This window comes from Orcinus orca, chromosome 8 (assembly GCF_937001465.1).
Source record: "Orcinus orca chromosome 8, mOrcOrc1.1, whole genome shotgun sequence".
NCBI lineage: Eukaryota > Metazoa > Chordata > Mammalia > Artiodactyla > Delphinidae > Orcinus > Orcinus orca.
In genome coordinates this window covers 65,135,767-65,158,798 of record NC_064566.1, presented here as the reverse complement: position 1 = coordinate 65,158,798, position 23,032 = coordinate 65,135,767, and the positions used below count along the sequence as shown (strand labels likewise).

Below are 23,032 nucleotides of genomic sequence, written 5' to 3'. Positions count from 1 at the left end.
GATCCCACATGCTCCCGTGAGCCATGGCCGCTGAGGCTGCGCATCCGGAGCCTGTGCTCCGCAAAAGGAGAGGCCACAACAGTGAGAGGCCCGCGTACCGCAAAAAAAAAAAAAAGAAAGGGCAAGTAAATTGCCAAAGAGCATGTCAATAGTCAAGATTCAAACCTAAGTTCATGATTCCAAATTCTCTTTTATTATTGAAAAACCAGCAGTGTTGTGACTTGTGTAATTTTTTTAAATTGAGGTCTAATTGACATATAACATTATATTAGTTTCACATGTATAACGGAATGATTCAATGTTTGTATACATTGAAAAACGATCACCACAATAATTCTAGTTAACGCCTGTCACCTTACATAGTTAAATTTTTTTTTTCTTATGATGAGAACTTTTAAGGTCTGCTTTCTTAGCAACTTTCAAATGTGCAATACAGTATTGTTAACTAGAGCCATGACACTGTGCAGTATATCCCCATGACTTGCTTCTTTTATACCTGGAAGTTTGTACCTTTTGACCCCCTTCACCCATGTCTCCCAACTCCACCCTCTGCCTGTGGCAACTACCAATCTGTTCTCTGTATCTATGAGCTTGGTTTGAAAACTAGCATTGTTGATTAGAGTATTATAACTCCCCAAATAAACTTTGAAATATAGGTCCCTAATTCCTTAGAGTTTCTCGGGGAAAGTAACAAATCCATTACATTTCTCCTGTGCCCTTTTTTTTGCAATTGGGCCGTAGTTTTTCTTTGCCTAGCCCTGCACTGTCCAGTTGGTGCGTCAACCATATTAATGCCGTAGCACATTGAGAAAAATGGTAATGTTTACCCGGCATAATGCATACACAGATGGCTGGAAGTGTCTGGCTCATGCTCTGCCCAAGGCTGAGAGGATCCATGTCTCAAGATGAGCCAGCCAGCACACCTTAGGGTGACCACTTTCACTTCTGAAAGTGCTATTAGTAATTATGCCAGGACAACAGGCTTAAATTCAGTCATGCTGGGCAAACCAAGACTGTGGAGATACTAATTATGCAACAGCAGTTAGAACTTCTGGTCTGTATTGTTTGTTATTAGTAGAAGGAAAACAAAAGTTTCCAATGAAAATACTCCTGTGTCAAAAGCAAACACTAGAAATTCTCCGTGAATTAAAACCAGTGTCTCTGGTAGTAGCTCATTTGTATAGTTACCTTTGTTTGAAAGGTTCATGGACATAGTAACTAACTGTGCAATTTGGGGATAACATAACTGCTGCTCCCATTTATAAAGCTCCCAGATACAACTTCATAACATTAAAACTATTTTCAAGCTGAATTTCATTTAGTCTTTTAAAATCTGTTAAAAAGGAACATGTACCCTGTAGTATAGCTTGATGTTAAAGAAGATTAGAGACTAAAATCATGACAAGATGCCCCCCACCTTTTAGTTTCCACAGACCTGGAATAAAATACGTTCTGTACAAGTCTCTCATGTAGCTTTCCTCTTGTTGACATGCCTCGTATGATATGCCTCAATACTCCCATATCAGTATAGAAGACAGATCACTACACGTGGAATTAAAAAACAGTAATTCTTGCTTTACCAGTTATAGGCATTGTGAAATATCTGAGGCTCAGTCTTTTCGTGAAAAAAGAAAAGATGTGAAAGAACTGAACATATATTAAACCTCTTCTATATGTTACATGCCCCTAAATTTCATCAGGTTTCATCAACATTTAAGTATCTGTTAAATACCTCCTGGATGTAAGACACTGGGGCTTCCCGAGAAAGACACCATTCCTTACTTCAACTTAGTTCTGGAGGTTGGACCTGCAGGGTCTATTCAGCTCTTAACTCTGCCTGTGACAAGGCTGAGACCTAGAGGTGCACCCTAATGGTACTGAACTGTCTGAAGGAGCCCTCCATAACGAAATCTGTATCTGAACATAAGAAGCAGCATTTTATAGAACTGACTCTTCTCTTAGCAGACGTGAATTTTTTTCACAACTTGAACTTGAAATTGCAGGCTCATATCCAGACATAATATCTGGGATTCATATTCTCTCCTTCTCTAGTGGCTTTCTCTTTTTAAAATCCTGGATTCCACCATCAATTTATTTAGGTAGCTTAATGGGCCAGAATTTAGTTTGATCTCTCCAGTGCATTTATTTCCTAGATGAACAGACAGATGTGGAGGCTACACGACAAGACTGCACAGCCTCAACATGCATGGGAGCCTTGGGAAAGGGGCCAGAGTTTTTCCAGTACTCTTGTTAAACTGTGCTGCCTCATTCTCGGTATATTGATGATAAATAATTTTGCATCCCGATGGAATGACTACTGATACCATGAAAGGACCACTCCAGTTTTGCCGTGGTGTATTATATTGTTGCCATGCAAGGGGATTTAATGACAGAGGATCAGAAAATTGTACAGTTTCCCCATCCATTGTTATCCTGCAGAGAAACATGCCTGAGTGGGCCAACTGAAGGCACCACAAAAAATGCTGGCAAAGCAGGACCCTGTGTTCTTCACACTCACATATTTGTAAGAAAATTGGAAAGGAAAGCAGGGAACATCAACTCCACTATGTAATAACAGAAGCTTCTTGGTTGAGGAAACAGCCTTGTTGGAAAGGGGACCTTCAGAGTGGAGCTACAGGAATCAGCTTGTTCTGTCTTTGAGCTGATCAGACCTGTACATCTAGCTTCTTGCTAAGCGTTGCCAAGCAAGAGACAGAGAGCAAATAAGTCTCCAGGGCCATCAGAACTTATCTTTCTTCACCTGTGTAAGGTCGGGTAGACATAAAATCAGTCTGCACGTGAAAACACAAAATCCCTGAAAAGTTAGTCTATGAATCCAAAATTAAAGCAAACTTCATATTATTACTCGGGATGGGCGGATTTCAGGAAAGTTTTGTTTTGGTTTTGGTTTTCAGAATTCCTTGTTTATTTTTCTATATACTTGAGGTGGGCTTTATTTCTTGTAGAATGTTAGAACTGTAAGGATCTTTAGAAATCATAGTGTTCAGTCCCTTTGATTGTGGCTTAAGAGAGGTGAAGAGGTTTTTCTAAGGACATAAGTAGAGTGACCACAATTTGTTGTCTAAATCAGTACAACTTTGAGAGTGCTCAAACGTATTATCACTCTGGGAGAACAGGCATGAAGGGAAATATCACAGGAAAACTAGGCCGCATGGTCACTCTAGGCGTAAAAGTAATTAATAGTTGTGTCTTTTGAATTTGGTTATCAAACAGTTTAGCAAGTGTACCCCCCTCTGGACTGTGGGTTAGAGCCTGTGGCTGGTTGTGCGTATCGTGTGTCAGTAGGATGGAGAATGGCATTACCCCAGGCTATATCACCTGCACAGTCTGACATTTTGACATTATGACTTTGCAGATTTGAGAATAGGGTGAAAAAATGATGAACTGTTTTCCAGCTATAAACTAGGGGAAAGACAGAAGCACACACAGATGGGTGTTCGTGGTAGTGTGAAGCTGCAGCTCAGTGTACACCCAGGGCCTGCCTCCATACCCAGGATACTGGGCGTGGGGAGAGCAGACACATTTCAGACCTTGTTTACCTGTCAAAGGCAAGGAGGCCCCAAGCTACTTCCAGATTCTTCTTGACTCAGGGTCCAGAGAACTAAGACCGGACTAAGAATAGCCTCTGGGCAGGCTACTATTACGGACTGCTGTGTGGAAATAAAGCTGGCAGGGATGAATAGAGACAGGTAAGAAGTGACAGGGAACAAAATAAAAGTTTTACCCGTGCGAAATCAAACAAGTTAATGGACATGGAAAATGTTTACCCTGAGCACTTGTTTTATTTCATTTTCCGGCAAAATGAAATGCTGGCAAAACTACATTTTCAGGCTAAGTTTACTGCCACTGCCCATAGAGAGCCGGGGAAGCTGAGAGATTTCATTTCACTGTTAAAGTAACAGTTATTTTTAGGCAAATGCAGGAAAAGCCCATGAGACAAGGGTGAGAATGTGGTGAACATCAACATTTTAAAAAAATGTGACTAAATTTAATATATTTCTTAGCGTTATATAATGAGATGATTTCATTAGAGTGAATAACTCGTGTTATAAAAGCAGTGATAGATTAAGATAGGTTTACTTTGAATGTACACATTGAATGTAGAATCTCAAAAATATGATACCAGTTTATGAGTATATTATAGAATTCATTTATTTTCACATACTGTTATCTTATTAAATGTTAATTTAGGGAACCTAGACTCCACCTACGATGTCACTCTCTGATCATCCAGCACATACATCTGGTTCCCAAACGCTATCAGTCACAGGCTCTTTTTTTTTTTTTTTTTTGCGGCACGCGGGCCTCTCACTGCTGTGGCCTCTCCCGTTGCGGAGCACAGGCTCCGGACGCGCAGGCTCAGTGGCCATGGCTCATGGGCCCAGCCGCTCCGCGGCACGTGGGATCTTCCCGGACCGGGGCACGAACCCGTGTCCCCTGCATCGGCAGGTGGACTGTCAACCACTGCGTCACCAGGGAAGCCCCACAGGCTCTTTAAAAATGCCTAACTTGCTGCCTTTATTTAGCACCTACTATACCAACTATTGTGGGTTTTTTAAGAAAAATAATACAGAAAACTTTCGTTTTATGTTTCTAGCCTTAAAAGAAATGATCCAAATAGTCTCAAATTTAAATCGGGTTCACATGCTGAGGAAATGCAACTGTGGGAGCCTTTTATTTCACAAAGGAAGTTGGGAGATAAAGACTACTTTGGTCAACTTATTCTGTAACCTAGTGTTTCTTAAATGTCAGTCACGATTATTTCATTTATCAGAAATAGTTTTTCATATCCATGAAAAACTACCTATACTAGAACTTTCTTTGTTGTTTCTGAATCAATCACTTCTATATTGAAATAAGTTTTTTAGAAGGAGAATTTGCTTTACTTCTATAAATAGAAGAATGCAGTAATTTTAATAAACATAACCATAAAACAGTGCATGGCTGTTGAAATAAAAATATCCATCAGTAAGTACCTAAAATCATCTTGTATATTCCCAGTGGTCTTCACACCACATTTTAGTAAACATTATTCACTCACCGTCTTAGAAATGCAGAGCACACAGGCTTCAGGAGACTTGGCTGATTTAGAATGTGCAGGAAACCTGCAAGGTAGGGGTAGGGTTGGTTATAGGCACTCTTTTTTCTGTACTTTTCTTCACTACTGCATTTCGTTCTTACAGAAGCCACTTGCCTTCTCTAAAGCTTATTAATTCCCTTGAGCTTCTACAGAACCATGAACATTTGCAATAGTAAAATCTACTCGGGTTCCTGAGAAGCTTCTCTGCTATTATGTAACACAGACAAGCAGAGAAAACATCTGCAGTCCTTTGGGGTCAACTCCCAGAAATCTTAATATCTAACCATAAAAGCTTTGCTACTTCCAGCTTTTTAATTTTCACTTGTTAATGTGTCTAAAACTACCATAGTATATAGATGTCAGCATAGCTCATTTCTCTGAAGAGAGAAAAATCTCACAGTTAGAAATTTGCTGGGCTCTCCAGGTATGCCATGTATGACAACACCTAGCCTCCAAGATGCTTAAATTGCAAACAGAGAGGACTGAGAGTCAGAAAATGTGGGGTCCAGCCCTCACAGTATATGGAGTCTCAGTTTCTACACATACACACACACGTGTGTGTGTGTGTGTGTGTGTGTGTAATGGGAAAAAGTATTCCTCATCTCAAAGTGTATAATTTTATGAGGCTTTCCAGAACTTTCAGGAACAGATGGGAGACATATATATGTTTTCATTATTCAATGACAGACTTTTATTTATACCTATTATGTTTAAGATATTGTTCCAGATGCTGGGGATGCACAGCTAAGAAGAATGTGGTTCCTGCTTTCAAAGAGCTTACAATATAATGAGGAAAATAATATATAAATACCCAGAGAAATGACCCACTATAATACAAAGTTTGCTTGATCCTATAGAAACTAAACATTTTTCATCTGCCATTACATCTATTATTGCTAAATAGTTTTATTGGGCCATCCCTATGAAATCTATTTGGCAAGATCAGTAAATTGTACTAAAATTAAAATGTTCAGGAAATTCAGGAAAAAAAAAAAGAGAGAGAGAAAGTGCACTTAAGTAATCACAGCTTTGAAAGGATTTTTTGACAAGGATCCTAATCTAAGGCATCTCTGATGTCACCCAGTCCTAGCAAACTATCACCAGGACAGGCCTTCCAGGTTCTCTGGGGTGGAGTGAGTTCTATCTGCTTAGATACAGAGAGATGGTCGGGGACAGTCAAGGGGATAGAATGAGACTTTGTGTTCTGAGGCCAACACAGTTTTGCATGGGGAGGAACACTTTTGACCCTTAATCGGAAATCCCTTCATCTTTCTCCATGGATTCTCTCCCATTCTGAATATTTTTCTCTTCAAATAATAATCTCTCAATAGCAGGAAAAGGAACTTTGGTGTCAGACATTTCTTAAATGTATAACCCCGTTCTCTGAATTCATGCTTCCTCATCTGAAAAATAAGGTGATTGTGTCTACTTTGACAGACTATTATAAAGATGAAACAAGGTAATACTGACAAAGTGCTTAGAACCCAGCATGGTACATAGTAGACATTCAGTAAATGTCAGTTCTTCCCCAGAGCCAGTGTTGGAGATTATATTGTATTTTGCAAATAGTGTGGATTTCTTTCTTTTTATATATTTGTAACACCTATTCATAACCACACTCTACTTATTGTACATATGGTCATTGGTTCATTCATTTGAAAAGTATTGATTGATGTGTGCATGGAACAGATTCTTGGGATTTAGAGGTTAATGGAACAGAGCCCTGCCCTCAGCGAGCTTGCAGTCAAACAGGAGAGACATACGTTTCAACAAGTGGTTTGACTACAACTCGGTAAGTGCTGTTACGGCAGCGTGTACAGTGTGTGGTAGAGCGCAGAGGAAGGAGCGCTCACATTTGGTGGCGGGCGGGGATGTCTCAGAGAGTGAATGGATGAGTACTGATTGATTGTGTCAGTCAGTGAAGGAAGAACTAGGATGCTATCCAAGAGAACCTGGACAAATCTTACTTTTGGTCTCATTTTTGTGAGATGTCTAACAACAGAGGCCTTGATTCAGTGGTCCTGGGTCAGTTTAGACTGAAGCTGGGACATAATGGGACATATCACCCCGTTCACAGTCTAGAAGATATACATTGCTGGCAGCTGTTGGGGAAGTCAGCAAAGTCATACACACACACACACACACACACACACACACACACACACACACACACACACTTTATTTATTTACATTGAAGTATAGTTAATTTACAGTGTTGTGTTTGTTAGTTTCAGGTGTACAGCAAAGTGATTCAGATATACATATACATATGTTCTTTTTCAGATTCTTTTCCATTATATGTGATTACAAGATATTGAATATAGCTCCCTGTGCTATACAGTAGGCCCTTGTTGTTTATCTCTTTTATATATAGTAGTGTGTATATGTTAATCCCAAACTCCTAATATAAGCCCTTAAATTATCAAGGATGAACAGAAAGGAGGCTGTAATTATTTCAATAGAAAACTCGAGTAAATCTGACCTTGCTTAATACTGTTTGGCATTGATCATTCAGTTAATCTCAGTAAACTTAGGTCAGGTGGCTATTCCATGCCAGGCACTGAAGACAGAGCAGTGAACAAGACAGTTTCGTCACTGATGTCACTCCCAATCTCAAGGGAAGATGAGAAGATAAATATTCCAGTGATGTTGGTGTAATTTGGTAAAGGATATTCAGTCTCATTTGTTAAATATTTTTCGAACGTTTGCACCATGATATAGGGCTACGCAGACATATGGCAGCACAGAGATACACCTAGCCTCAGCTGGGAGTTCATAGGAGGCTTCCTGGGGGGAAGATGACACCCAAGTTGTATCAAGAAGAAGGACAGGTGATTTGCCATGCAGTGAGGCTCTTTCAAGCAGTAAAAGAAGACTGAGCAATGTCACAAGGCTATAAAACCACACAGTGCCTGTGAGGAATAGCAAGCAGTGCAGTCCAGCATTACTGGATCATCACATATAAGGCGGGTGATGAGGCTGGAGAAGTAGCATGAGTGAGGTAACGAAGAACCTTGTACATGTGGCCACGTGTGTCTGATAAAGGAGTTTGTCAGCTTTCTGGAGCCATTTAAAAGATGGCAATTTTTCTGGATAACAGAAGTTTCCATTTTCAGTAGTACACTGATGAAGAAAGATTTTCTTTTTAATTTATAGTTACTATCTGGAAGTGTAATATTTATATCAATATGTTTGTTAGCCATTCATTGACTCAATAGATATTTATTGGTTCCCTGCAATGCCCAATTACTGCGACAGCTTCTGAGAATAAAGCAGTGAGTAAAATACATGCAATCCTACCCTTCTGAGACATACTGTCTAGAGAGGAAGATGAATTCAAATAGATTACTATGAAATAACAGTTATGAGACATACTGAGAAGAGGAAGTATGGGGTATTAGGAAGCCAGTAACTTTAGAGCCTAATGTGAGCAGAGTGCCAGGGAAGGTTTCCTGGGAAAAGGTCAGTTTGGTGGAGACCTGAAGAATGAATATGATTTCAGTAGGTGAAGACGGAGTGAAGGGGCAGAGAGGTGAATGAGTAGAGCACGGAGGATGTTTAGGGCAGTGAAACTATTCTGGTAAGATACTATAATGGTGGATACATGTCATGATACACTTGTCAAAACTCACAGAATATACAATACAAAGCCTGAAGTTTAATGTAAACTTTAGTGGACTTTAGTCAATAATAATATATCAATACTGGTTCATCAATTGTAACAAATACACTACACTAATGCAATATGTTAGTAATAAGGGAAACCAGGGGTGCAGGGAGGGGGATATATGGGAACTCTGTATCTTCTGATAAATTTTTCCATAAACCTGAAACGGCTCTAAAAAAAAGTCTATTAATTTAAAAATATAAATAAATAATGGCATAGCCACAAAATTCTAGAAAGCCCAAACTAAACAATTTTGTCCTACGGCAAACAATGGGCAATTTCTGGCTTTTTGCCCAGGGATCTCCCTTGTCTCAGTGCAGAGAGATTCATTGTGCCTGTTCCTCCCGGACAAATGTGAGAGATTTAGGAAGTAGAAGCAGCTGCACTGAGAGTTCTGCATGTTATGGTCTCTGAAAAATTCAAAAGCTACCATGAAGTGATTCCTCACACTTCTGGGTTCTCCTTCTCCTCAACACTTAGAGATGTGACCAAAAGGCGGTCACAGCAAGGGCCCGAAGCAGGATGGAGCAGTGTCAAAAAGCTCGGCAGGTTCCCCAGGAAGCTATAAGTGTTGCAGGTAGATGCTACGTCAGGCCATCAAGGCCCTCTGTGGTAGTACCAACTCAAATGCTCACAATTTTACAGGAGCGGCTTATTAATATCATTCTGCTATTCCATATCTCTCCCTGCCAAAAAAGGCCAAAACCAGAGAAAGGTATAAACTCGATGTCAAATATGGTTACCAGCTAAATGCACAGGTGCTAATTGTTAGCGATTCTCAGGCATGCCACATAATCTTGACTAAATGTGGACCAAGAGAATAGGCAGTTATTTGATGTTTTCTTCTAATTGCTTTGCTAACTGATTCAGAAATGTGAATTGACCCAATACTCAGTGACAGGCCATGTGTTCAGCTTGTGATAATTAGGTATCACCAGTCATGCAGTCACACCTTACATCCCCAGTCTGTTTTCCTGGAAAGAAATTAGGAAGCAATGAGGTGTGTCTTCATAAAAGTGAACAGTCTTTCAAATTTGCATCTACTATTGTGAAGAACAAAAGTTGTCTTTTCCTATGTCAATTTCTTTTCACATATTTGATAATCTTGGTACAATAGGGCAGTCTCGTCTACATTAACCTCGAAAGCATAAAATTTTCATTACAGAGAGAGACTTCATAGGCACTCTGCATTCATTTCCAACAAACTGTCAGTGGCTGGATGTCAGTCACAAACTGTTCAGTTACTTAGATGGCCCATGATAAAGCTGGGTATGTGCATGTGTAACAGTATGATTCTCGTTTGGAATAATTGCTAATATTTATCTTAAAAGTATAAGTATACATGATTAACGCCAATTACAATGAAAGATAATGCCACAGCTATGTTAAACTATGTTCTTATAGTTGCTGATTTGCACTAAACATGTTTTTCTGAGTTAGGAAGAGAGCTCCCGCTTTTGAACAGTTCCTAGTTCTATATTCTTCAGTTAATAAAATCAAGAAAATATGAAACAATGCATTATTATGTTCAGATTCCCAAATGTTGCTGAGGTTGCTGTAATGATCAGAAAGGTCCGTGGACCTGTCTCAACCCCATGTTCACACCAAAAAAAGTTCAATTCCTAGAAAGAAGGCAAGTTAGTTACTCTTTCCATGATAGAAATACTATTATAGCTAACTGTTGCTGAGTTCGCTTCTGTGTTGCAGGGCATGATGCTAAATGTCTTACATGTATTCTCTCATTTAACCTTCCACAATCCTATATTCAAGTTCTATTATTACCAAATTTATAGCTGAGGAGAAAAAGTTTCTAAAAGGTTAAATAACGTACTTAAGGTCAGGCAGGAAGTAAAATGGCAATGCCAGGATTTGAACCCACATATTAAAATGCTACATCATGGCTATCCTTATATTAACCACTGTGTATTTGTTCTGCCTTATGGAAAAACACATCTGAGGTTTCATAGACATTACTGAAAATTTGTCACTCTTGATAGGAACTGGTTCTGAGCCAAGAATGATTTTAAGCTCAACATGGAACATCCCACGACCAACCACACACACACACACACACACACACACACACACACACACACCCACACCCCCACACACACCCTAGTAATGACTGTCCTACAGAAACTGCATGAGCCTGAGTCCATAGAATGGTCTTCAGATAGGTCTTCAAAACAATTTTTCAGAGAGGTTAAACAGAAAGATGCTCTCCAACATTCTTTTTAACTTTTTCTAAAATGTGTTGACTTCATTTTGGATACACTGGATATGTCTCATTACAGAGAAAAGAACGCCCAGTAGTCTTTTATAGCAGCCAGTCTGGTTTTATTAACTAAAAACAGGAAAGGTCTGAGCAAGCAATAGGTCATGTTAGCTTCGTATTGTCAAAAGGGAAGAAGGGGGTCAGCGAATGTTCTAAAACAAATGTATCTTTTGTTATTGCTCCCAGTCTGTTGCCCAGGCTGTCATGTCAGTAAGGTACCTCAGCTAGTTACCTCAGGGTCTGTTTCTCATTCCCTTTATCCTGGTGGACTGCAGGGAGGAAGCCTAGTGCTCTAAAAGGGGCTTTGTTGAGATCGTACCCTGTCTAGGATGGGTATCTGGTTATACCTGTGTTAAGTATATTTCAAGCTAAAACTCTTTTGGCCAGGATTCCTGGGGTATGACTTTACAGCCTTCTTCACCCAGCTGATTGTGTGAGAGGCAGGGTCTAAGCAATTTTTTAAGGTGAAGTTTTAAGGCTGTTGGGCAGATGTTCCCTCAGGTACCTTGTATGAGAGGCCTGGGAGTGGCCTCTTAGTAGGTCATCTACATTTTTGTTTGTTTGTTGTTTTTTGTGGGTTGTTTTGCGGTACGCGGGCCTCTCACTGTTGTGGCCTTTCCCGTTGCGGAGCACAGGCTCCGGACGCTCAGGCTCAGCGGCCATGGCTCACGGGCCCAGCCGCTCCGTAGCATGTGGGATCTTCCCGGACCGGGGCACGAACCCGTGTCCCCTGCATCAGCAGGCGGACTCTCTACCACTGCGCCACCAGGGAAGCCCCAGGTCATCTACATTTAATGAAAGGATGCTCACCCTTCCCTTTACTTAATTGTCCGCTAGGGACAGCTAAGATTCTGATGAGGTCTGCACTCATCCGTCAATATAAAATACTCCCACTCAAACCTCTTTCCAGGGTAGTATCTTGAGTTCACTGCCACTCATTGGTTGTCAAAAGAATATTCAAGAAAAAGGCTTAGATTTGGTACAGCAGAGCCATGCTACTCTTCCCACCTCCTGTGCATCTCTCCATAATTTTGTACATGGCATTCATTTATCCCACAAATATCAACTGGATACCTCCTGTACACCAGGGCCTGTTGTAGGCTCTAGGGATATAGCAGGGAATAAAACAGACTTGTATCTCAGTCTTCATACAGCTGATATCGTGGTAAGGAGAGACAAGCAATAAAGAGATAAGTAATGTGTATACTAGGTTAGATAGTAATAAGTACTAAGGAGAAAAATATAACAGGGAAGGGACAGAGACTGATGGACAAAGGATGGTATGAGGCCATTTTAAACAGGATGGCCAGGCATGCTTTACTGCCTAGGGGCATTGGAATAACAACTAGAAGCAAATGACTTTAGTCAAATGTCACCTTCCGGGTGAAGTCTTTTCCAGAGTCTGTGAGTTACCTGAGAAAGGAGTCCTGTGCATGTTCAGTCATTACAGGATGTACACTGTGAGTTAGGTCTTTAGAGTAAAATGTCAAGCAGACCTTGTGCTCTCCGTCACATAAGAGCATGGAAAACAGTCATAAGTAAATAATTGCAATGCACTGAAATATGTAGAGATAGAGGCAAAAAAAAAAAAAAAAAAGCTAAACGGAAAACAGGAAGGTAGAGAAGCAAACTGGGCCCAGGGGAAATACTGATACAAGAAGGCTTTAGGAAAGAGGTGATATTTGAACAGAGGCTTAAAAGATAACACCCAATAATAACAACTAATCTTTTCCTTTCTGTCAGAGAAAATTTCAACAAAACATCTTTTCTCCTCTTTCTATTTCAAATTACCTAGGTAGTATATGAATACACTTCCACTGTCAAACTTCCAAACAGAAACACATAGAGTAAATGTGAAAGCTACACACCACTCTTCCAGTTCCACTGGCTTTAAAGCCTGGACCTAACCACTTTGTTATGCTGAAAATGGAGGGAGGAGTAGGTAAAAGAAGCCCTTTTATTTACTCAAAAATATGTATTGAAGGCTTACTGCATAGTAAGTACTGTGCTGGGTAATTGAATACCAGTCTTAAGACAACACGACCCTTGCCCTCAAAATGGTTATGCGTTAGTGATTCCAGACAAAGGGAACCACATGTACAGGCATTGACTTAGGAAGAAATGTGGCACCCTCAAGTGGTTTGATAAAACCAGAGAGTAGAATACATCTCAGAGAGAGTTTTAGGGATTAAGTCTTGAAAGATACCCAGGGACTAGATTATAAATCTGGAAAGAAGATAGCCAAGGTCTAGGTTATAAAGGATCTTGTATGGTATCTAAGGCATTTGGATTTTAAAAATACTTTCTGTGAGGAGCCTTTAGAAATTATAAGTAAAAGAGTGATACTACTGCATGTTCATTGTTCTTTTGCCTAAATAAAAGCCTTCTCAATATTTTGATAAATTTCCTTATAATCTTCCTAATACTTTAATAGATTTTATTTTAATTAGTAACATATAATTATCCTTCCAACTATAAATAGTTATTATAGAAATTATGGAAAAACACAGAGAAGTATTGGGCAGAACACAAAATACATCTGTAATTCAACCACACAGACAAAAATGCTAACACATGATGTATTTCCTTCAAACATACGTTTTCCTAAATGTTTACATATGTTTTTCTATGTGTCATATGAACTTACTACTGTACCATGGACGTTTTTCTCACATCTTTAAATAGTCTTCAAAAACACAGTTTAATGACTAGAGCAGTGCTCCCCAACCACTTTTTTGGCACCAGGGACCGGTTTCGTGGGAGACAATTTTTCCACATAAGTGGGGGCGGGAATGTTTCAGGTGGTAATGCGAGCAATGAGGAGCGATGGGGAGCCATGGGGAGCGATGGGGAGCGGCAGATGAAACTTCACTTGCTCACCCGCCGCTCGCCTCCTGCTGTGCAGCCCCGTTCCCGTGTGGACTGCTACCAGTCTGCAGCCTAGGGGTTGGGGACCCTTGGACTAGAGAATAATATTCTGTTGTATGGAAAGATCTATTTTATTTACTTGGAAATAATTTAGGGTGGAGTTTAAAAACATGGGCTGAGGAGTCAAACAGAAGTTAGCTTGAGTCCTTGCCCTGAACTTGCCCACTGGACGTCTCAAGGAACTCAATTTCTATAAACCTCCATTTCCTCATCAATAAAATGGGGATCACAAAGGGATCTAGTTTATAGTCTTCTTATGAAGATTGAATAAATTGTGGAAAAATGTTTCAAAGCATAGTGACTGGAGATAGTAAACATTCAATAAATACATGTTAACTACTATCATGGTTAACAATATTAACAAATGTAATTATTATATGTAATAAAATAGTAACAACTGTTTTCCTGATGTTTCGATAAAGCAATCTTAACATACACAAAGACTAACAGATGTTCTTTATTAGTATATAAAAATACTCAATAGCCATTAATATTGGCTTTCTGTGATAAAGAGAACTGATTCCTATGTAAGTGGCTTAGTCTATGGTACAGAAGGCCGTTTTTGTACTGAGTTCTCTTTCTCTAAAGAAAGGAAGCAGTTGCATTGTGTAGCTTTGCTAGTAAGGCACAGACACACGTGATGATTTACTACTTTTCTAAATAGGAAACATACAAGCAACTGGACGGGCTTAGTTTTCATAATTAGTCTAAGTCACTCCAAGTTAGACTAACCTGAACAAACAAACAGTGTAGGGAATCTGCCTCTGGCCTCAGCCACTCAGGATTTGGGCTGGTGCTGGCCCAAGTTGCCCATGACTTTCCAAATCAAACTCTCCTCCTTACCGACAATTCTCATCCTTTTTGCCCTGGTGTTCCTTCTTAGAGCAATGCTCTGCTGGCAGAAACATACATCTTTTCATGACTATTTTTGTAAGACGCTTTTAGAGTAACAGAAAATCACAGACTTCTAAAGCTTGGAAGGGATTTTAATGTGCATCTAATTCAGTGCTTCCTAAATGTGGCTGTGAATCATTATGATCCAGGGCTATGATCAAAACAAATTCTCAGACCCAATCCCAGAGAGCCTAATTCTGTATTTTTAATATGCTCCATGGGTTATTCTTATATACAGCCAGGTTTAGAAAACACTGATTTGATCCATCTTCCCACCTAAAATAGAGCTGTAAGCTAATTCAGGCAGGAATGGTATCTTTCCTCCATTATGTCCCTGATCCCTAATACCACATACCCAATGCAGAAATCCAGACTTGGCACCTAAAAAATACCAGTTAAAATGAATATGAAACCACAGCATATCCTCAGAATTACTTATTTGTTTATTGTGTTTACTCATCCTTGTTTCAGAAAGGATTTAAGGCAGCTTACAAATATTCATATAAAATCTCTCTCCATTCTGAATCAAGAAAGGATTCAATTGTAGAAAAATCCAGGAGGGATCAGCAGCTCTGTCTGCTTCCTAGATAAATTCTAATTCTCAATTCGTAACATCTACCTTTCTGAGAATTGTATACATATTTTTTCTTTCATGAAAAGTGTCATCATGGAGAGGTATTATGACATAGTTGAAAACTCATGTGTCATGCAGTCAGATAAACCCTACATTCACATCTTCCTCTGTGCACCATGCCTAGCCCATGGTAGCTCTGAAATACATTTAACTGTTCTTTACTACTGTTTCTTCAAACATAAGATTTAACTCAAATCATTTTTATGTCACAAATATTTATTGAGCATCTAGTACGTGAGGTACTATATTAAGCACCTGGGGGACAAAACAGACAACGACCAGTACCCTCATGATGCTTTTATTCTACAAGATATAATTATGCCTATTTCAGAGAATTATTATGAGGGTGAAATGTACATAAAGGTTTTGTATATTCACAAGCATTCCATTAATGTTAATTCTCTTCCCCACCTTTGATTCCCTTCCAGTGATACACACACCTCAAAATACCACCGAGAAAATAATTCTCCCTAATATCCCTTTTCCAAAAAACTTCTAATTCTGAAGAAAAATCAGACAGAGGCTGGAGTCCAAAAAAAAAGTCCCTTGACCTGTATGTGGGCCCTTTCTTCCATGCAGAACTAGTGGAATTTACAGCCACGTTTGGAATTTTTCAACTTGACCGGTGCCAGGGGAAGAGCAGGCAAGTAGTCACATCTTTACAGAGTTCTAAATGCAGCTGCACTATAGATGCATTCAGTATACATCAACAGAAAACACGCATCCAGACTCATTCTCGTGCTCATGAAGCTCCATTTCACAAGGTAATTTATGAAGTGACCGCAGATGCACTTGCAAGCAGCAGAGGCAAACTGATTACCATCGAGATAATGATCAAGCTGCATTATTGATACATCTCAAAGACGGGAACATAGCGATTTGTAAAACTGCCTGGCTCTTCAATGTTATATGGCCGTACCTGTGAGTTATAAGACATGCTCTAGATTTCCGTCACTATTTCCCAGAATGTCTCCAACAAAATAACTTTCTTCCATTTTCACCCTGAATGAATACAATGCTTCTAAAGTCAGTGATGTTTACGTCACATTTTGAAGCTGACTTGCTAGCTGACACTCCCACTCCAGCACCTCCATGCATGCCTAACATTAGGCATGCCTTTCCTACTCTTTGAGAAATCTTCGTACCCCTCCCCTCCTACCCACCACTGTTCTAATTGTCCCCAAAGCCTAGTTCATGGCCCACATCCTTTAGAAAACCTTCCACAGCCCCCTGCAACCCATGATAGCTCCTTCACCTTCTAAATGTCTCCAAAATTTATGCTCTGTGCTACTCCTTCACTAGTTAACTGGAGCTATAAAACAAAACCCTTAGATCTATATCAAATTAGGAACCATGACTGAAAGAGGTAAAAACTAAACTCCGTGTTCTTTGCACAAAAAAATGCACCTATTTGAAATCTAAAAAAAAAATCTTTGATAAGTTAATTATAGCCCTTAAGATTCATAAATCTTAAAATTTCACAGTGTCAATCTTGTTCTTATATTGTCTTTGAAAATGTACTGTTTTCAACAGAAAGAAAAAAATACTGTTTGTTAAAGTTTTATGGAGAACCATCAACAATTTTGGGGATTTTTAGAAATAATTGGGAGTGTTTGTCTCCTATAGCATTTTAAACATTTAGGCCCCCAAATCAATTTAAGTCTCCAAAGATGGCCCTGAGTGCCTGAGCCAAGTTTCACACGCCTGCAGAGACGAAGCTGCATACTTCCTACTGGAGAAAAAAACTGCTTCTCTTCCTTCCATGGAACATATACAGCATCACATTCATGACTCTGACACTGGAAGCTTTGGTACACAGCAAAACGTGTCTGTACCCCAGGATAGAAAAAGAAGATAGGTAAAGATTCTCTAGATGACCACACCACCTCTGTTCTGTCACTATGTAGCACATGTCATGGTAAGATCTGTTTCTGTACGTGCCTTTCCTAATAAAAATTTTAAAAGCCATCATTACCTGAGCACTTATTATGTGACAGACACTGTGCTCGAGCTTTATAATTATCAACCTCTTTCATCTTCACAGCAACCTTAAGGGGTAGATACAATTATTATCCCATGACATGGGATATGGCATGACAAAAATAGATGCTTGGAGAGAAAGGATCTGGTTATTTACTCAAAGGTCTTACTCTTAATTGCTGCACTAGACTGTAATAAACCATGAATTCCCTTGGGAAAGAGGACATTTTTATTAATACTTACTTAGAGCTCAGCTGGCTAACAGCAAGTGGCTCTTAATACATGCTTAGTAAATATTTGTTATTTTGAGTAAATGTTCAAAGCGAATTAGAGGCACAGTGTGGCACTATGCTTTCTGGAATGCAATTGCAAACTCTGAGTGTTCCCAAATTTTGCTACTATCTGCTAAGATCTGCCCAAATCTAGGAGGGAATGGAAGGCAGGCATTTCTTTTTCTACACTAGGGACCTTTCTATATCCAAAAACAAACCTAGATGAATAGCAAAGGCACCAAATAGGAAAAACAATGTATAACTGTCAAGTTTTTACAAACAGAAAGATAACAACGTTTGGCTTTTGCATTGGTCTTCATATTACTTACAGCATGCTCACAGATAAAATTGCATCTTATTCTAATGCCGTTACTGAGATGGTGGCAAAGCAAGTTATTATTTTCATTTTATAATTTAGTGAAATTGCCCTGTCCAACCATCAATGATATGGCTAAAGTCTTCTAACTCCTCGTCTGTTTTTTCCTTATGGATTTATTGACATCAAACTACGAATAGGATTCATTCTAAGACCATTCTAAGATCTCGGATCCCTAAGTAACCTCTGTTATCATTTAAGATGCCTATCTTACTCCCATGCAAGTAAGACATTAAATCACAACTCTGGTTCTACTCTTGCAGCCTTCAGTTTCCCAGAGAAGCTCCAGGCTGTCTACACACTCAATGCCAGATGAAATGAATAAAACTCCAATGAGACCACTGAAAGATACTTTGAATGATGCATCATTCCTCTACCAAACAATAACAAAAAGCCTATAGACTGCAGAGAATGTTGACTCTAGTGAGTTCCCTACAAGCTACAGAGCATCTCTACTTCCTGTATATACATGGGATGGGGAAGGGGAAGGGGAGGGGCTTCAGAAATGGTGACTCAAATATTTCAACCAAAGTAATGGCCCTCAGAGCAGGCATACAATATGTCAGTTGTTTACAATTTATTACTAAATCTCAGTACCTTCTTGAAGAAGCCAAGTTGCATTTTGTTATTTATAGCATTATTTATACAGGATAAGAGAAAAGGAATTTAGGCTTTCAAGGGATGCTCTCCTCTCCTCCAGTAATTACTTCTGTACTTTCTGTCACAGTGCTTTATATACTCATCCATCAAACATTTACAGAGCAAAAATTGTGTACTATCATGGGTTCTTGAATGCAAAATAATCCTTGCTCTCAGGAAGTGACAATCTTGAGGGAAGGGAGGGTGACAAGCAAACGTGTAGATCACCATTGTTAGAGTTGGCATGCTGTAGTGGAATCTCTACCCCTCAGTTCTGTCATTGACTAGTTGTGTAATTTTTCGAAAAGTCTCTAAACTTCCCTTTTTTTTTTTTTTTTTTTTTTTTTTTTTTTGCGGTACTCGGGGCTCTCACTGTTGGGGCCCCTCCCGTTGCGGAGCACAGGCTCCGGACGCGCAGGCTCGGCGGCCATGGCTCACGGGCCCAGCTGCTCTGCGGCATGTGGGATCCTCCCGGACCGGGGCACGAACCCGTGTCCCCTGCATCGGCAGGCGGACTCTCAACCGCTGCGCCACCAGGGAAGCCCTAGACTTCGCTTCTTCATTCTTTGAAATATCAATAATATGAATCAGGAGAGTCAGCATTTTTGTAATGCCTACTATTTTCCAGACACTGCTCTAAATGTTTTAATGTATTATTGAATTTAATCCTTTCACTAGTCCTAATCAGAAGTTACTATTATTAGTTCTATTTTATAGATGAGGAAACTGAGAGATTAAATAACTTGGCCATGGTCTAACAAGTGGTAGGTCCAGGTTGTGAACCCAAGCAATCAGAATCCAAAGCCTCTGTACTAGAGGACTGCACGCCAACATGAGGACCCTGGGAACTAAAAGGCAAAGGTTTCTAAGCCCAGAAGCTTCCATTGCTGTTAAAAACATATTCCTTTATCGGGAAACACCCTTCCATTTGTCACTCAGATTCACAGTTGCCTCTTCTCCGCCCCACCCAATGCCCTGAAAGCTGACACACACGACTGCATCATGGGCTTTTTCGCCTTCCGCTGCAGAAGGATTCAGCCAGTGGGAGGGACCAGCAAGAAGTTGGAGGAAAGAAGGAGAAAGAAGTCAGGTTGTTTGAGCCTCTGGTGGACTCTCTTTCTGTGAAGTTATTTTGAACTGGCTGCATCCTTTCCCAACATCTCCTTCCAGGGGCCCTCTTTACTCAGACCTCTCAATCCCTGGGTCTCTGTAAGGTCACAACTCCCTCCCCTCACTCCTTTGCTTTAGAGCTGGTAACTAGGCTCCACTATTACTAGGATCTGGGTATTGCAGTGTCCCTAATGAATTCACCACACCCTGCTTATATCTTCATAAACAGCACCTTTATTAATCTTCCTCAAACTTTCCTAATTATCCAAATCTGAGTGTCCCATCTGTTCCCTTCTGAGATGCAGACAAAGGCACTAAATGATCAGCATCTCTTGCCCCAGCTCACCCTTAACAGTGTAATTTTTCTATCTCAATTTTCAGTGCTCCTGTAACATGGGCCTTTTCAAATCCTCAAACTTGCCTGGGCCTTCTTTTTGCAGGGACTTTGCATACCCTGCTCCCTCTACATGGAACGCCCCCTTTTTAATACTACCCCCTCTCCTCCCCCAACCCGCCGCCACACACACTCATACCTAATTACATAAGCCTACCTGTTACATAGAATTTCTTTTTTTCCCCACGAATTGTGGTTAAGAAGTGTCATATCCTTTTTAAAAAAATTTATTTTATATATTTTATATTAAATTTATTTTACATTTTATTTTATAGTTGGTTAACAATGTTGTGTTAGTTTCAGGGGTATAGCAGAGTGATTCAGTTATACATATACATGTATCTATTCTTTTTCAAGTTCTTTTCCCATTTACGCTATTACAGAATATTGAGCAGAGTTCCCCGTGCTATACAGTAGGTCTTTGTTGGTTATCCATTTAAAATATAGCAGTGTGTACATGTCAATCCCACACTCCCAGTCTATCCTCCCCCTGCCACCCTTCCCCCTGGTGACCATAAGTTCATTCTCTAAGTCTGTGAGTCTGTTTCTGTTTTGTAAATAAGTTCATTTGTATCATTTTTTTAGATTCTGCATATAAGTGATATATGATATTTGTCTTTCTCTGTCTGACTTCCTTCACTTAGTTTGATAATCTCCAGGTCCATCCATGTTGCTGCAAATGACATTATTTCCTTCTTTTTAATAACTGAGTGATATTCCATTGTATATACGTACCACATCTTCTCTATCCATTCATCTGTCGATAGACATTTAGGTTGCTTCCATGTTTTGGCTATTATAAACAGCACTGCAATGAACACTGCGGTGCATGTATCCTTTTGAAGCATGTTTTTTTCTCCAGGTGTATGCCCAGGAGTGGGATTGCTGGATCACATGGTAGTTCTATTTTTAGTTTTTTAAGGAACCTCCATACTGTTCTCCATAGTGGCTGTACCAATTTACATTCCCACCAACAGGGCAAGAGGATTCCCTTTTCTGCACATCCTCTTCAGCATTTATTGTTTGTAAACTTTTTGATGATAGTCATTCTAACTGGTGTGGAGTGATATCTCATTGTAGTTTTGATTTGCATTTCTCTAATAATTAGTGATGTTGAGCATCTTTTCATGTGCCTCTTGGTCATCTGTATATCTTCTTTCTAGAAATGTCTATTTAGGTCTTCTGCCCATTTTTTGATTGGGTTTTTTTTTTTTTTTAATATTGAGCTGCATGAGCTGTTTGTAAATTTTGGAGATTAATCCCTTGTCAGTGCCATCGTTTGCAAATATTTTCTCCCATTCTGTGGGTTGTCTTTTTGTTTTGTTTATGGTTTCCTCGGCTGTGAGAAAGCTTTTGAGTTTAATTAGGTCCCATTTGTTTATTTTTGTTTTTATTTCCATTATTCTAGGAGACAGGTCGAAAAATATATTGCTATGATTTATGACAAAGAGTGTTCTCCCTACGTTTTCCTCTAAGAGTTTTATGGTATCCAGTCTTACATTTAGGTCTTTAATCCATTTTAAGTTTGTTTTTGTGTATAGTGTTAAAGAATCTTCTAATTACATTTTTTTACAGTTATCCCAACACCATTTATTGAAGAGACTGTCTTTTCTCCATTGTTTAGTCTTGGCTGCTTTGTCATAGATTAACTGACCATAGGTGTGTGGGTTTATTTCTGGGCTTTCTATCCTGTTCCATTGATCTACATTTCTGTTTTTGTGTTGATACCATACTGTTTTGATACCTGTAGCTTTGCAGTATAGTCTGAAGTCAGGGAGCCTGACTCCTCCAGCTCTGTTGTTTTCTCAAGATTGCTTTGGCTGTTCCAGGTCTTTTGTGTCTCCATAAAAATTAAAAATTTTTTTGTTTTGGTTCTGTGAAAAATTCCATTGGTAACTTCATAGGGAGTTATGAAGGAGTTATGAGTTATGCACTGAATCTGTAGATTGCCTTGGGTAGTATAGTCATTTTGACAATATTGATTCTTTCAATCCAAAAACATAGTATATCTCTCAATCTGCTTATGTCATCTTTGATTTCTTTCATCAGTATCTTATAGTTTTCTGAGTACAGGTCTTTTGCCTCCTTAGGTAGGTTTATTCCTAGGTATTTTATTCTTTTTGATACAATGGTAAATGGGATTGTTTCCATAATTTCTCTGATCTTTCCATGTTAGTGTATAGGAATGCAAGCAATTTGTATGTATTAATTTTGTATCCTGCAACTCTACCAAATTCATTGATGAGCGCTATTAGTTTTCTGGTAGCATCTTTAAGATTTTCTATGTATAGTATCATGTCATCTGCAAAAAGTGACAGTTTTACTTCTTCTTTTCCGATTTGAATTCCTTTTATTTCTTTTCTTCTCTGATTGCCAAAGCTAGGAATTCCAAAACTATGTTGAATAAAATTGGTGAAAGTGAACATCCTGGTCATGTTCCTAATCTTACAGGATCTTCAGCTTTTCCCCATTGAATGTGATGCTAGCTGTAGGTTGTCATATATGTCCTTAATTTTGTTGAGGTATGTTCCCTCTATGCCCACTTTCTGGAGAGTTTTTATCATAAATGGGTGTTGGATTTTTTCAAAAGATTTTTCTGCATTTATTGAGATGATCATATAGTTTTTATTCTTCAATTTGTTGATGTGGTGTATCACACTGATTGATTTGTGGATATTGAAAAATCCTTCTATCCCTGGGATAAATCCCACTTGATCATGGTATATGATCATTTTAATGTATTGTTGGATTTGGTTTGCTAG

At 39.3% G+C, this 23,032-nt stretch overlaps 1 protein-coding gene and 1 long non-coding RNA gene across 9 annotated transcripts in view; one reads left to right on the top strand and one right to left on the bottom strand.

Annotated features, from left to right (window-relative positions):
• GRM5 (glutamate metabotropic receptor 5) overlaps positions 1-23,032 on the top strand; it is a 555,933-nt gene that overhangs the window by 307,443 nt on the left and 225,458 nt on the right. The window lies entirely within an intron of this gene.
• Positions 1-23,032, bottom strand: part of LOC117202151 (uncharacterized) — a 268,363-nt gene that overhangs the window by 23,967 nt on the left and 221,364 nt on the right. For all 3 annotated transcript variants that reach the window (XR_004484344.2, XR_007478771.1, XR_007478772.1), the window contains one exon: positions 5,063-5,126. This is a non-coding gene — a long non-coding RNA (uncharacterized LOC117202151). The remainder of the gene's footprint in view (positions 1-5,062; positions 5,127-23,032) is intronic.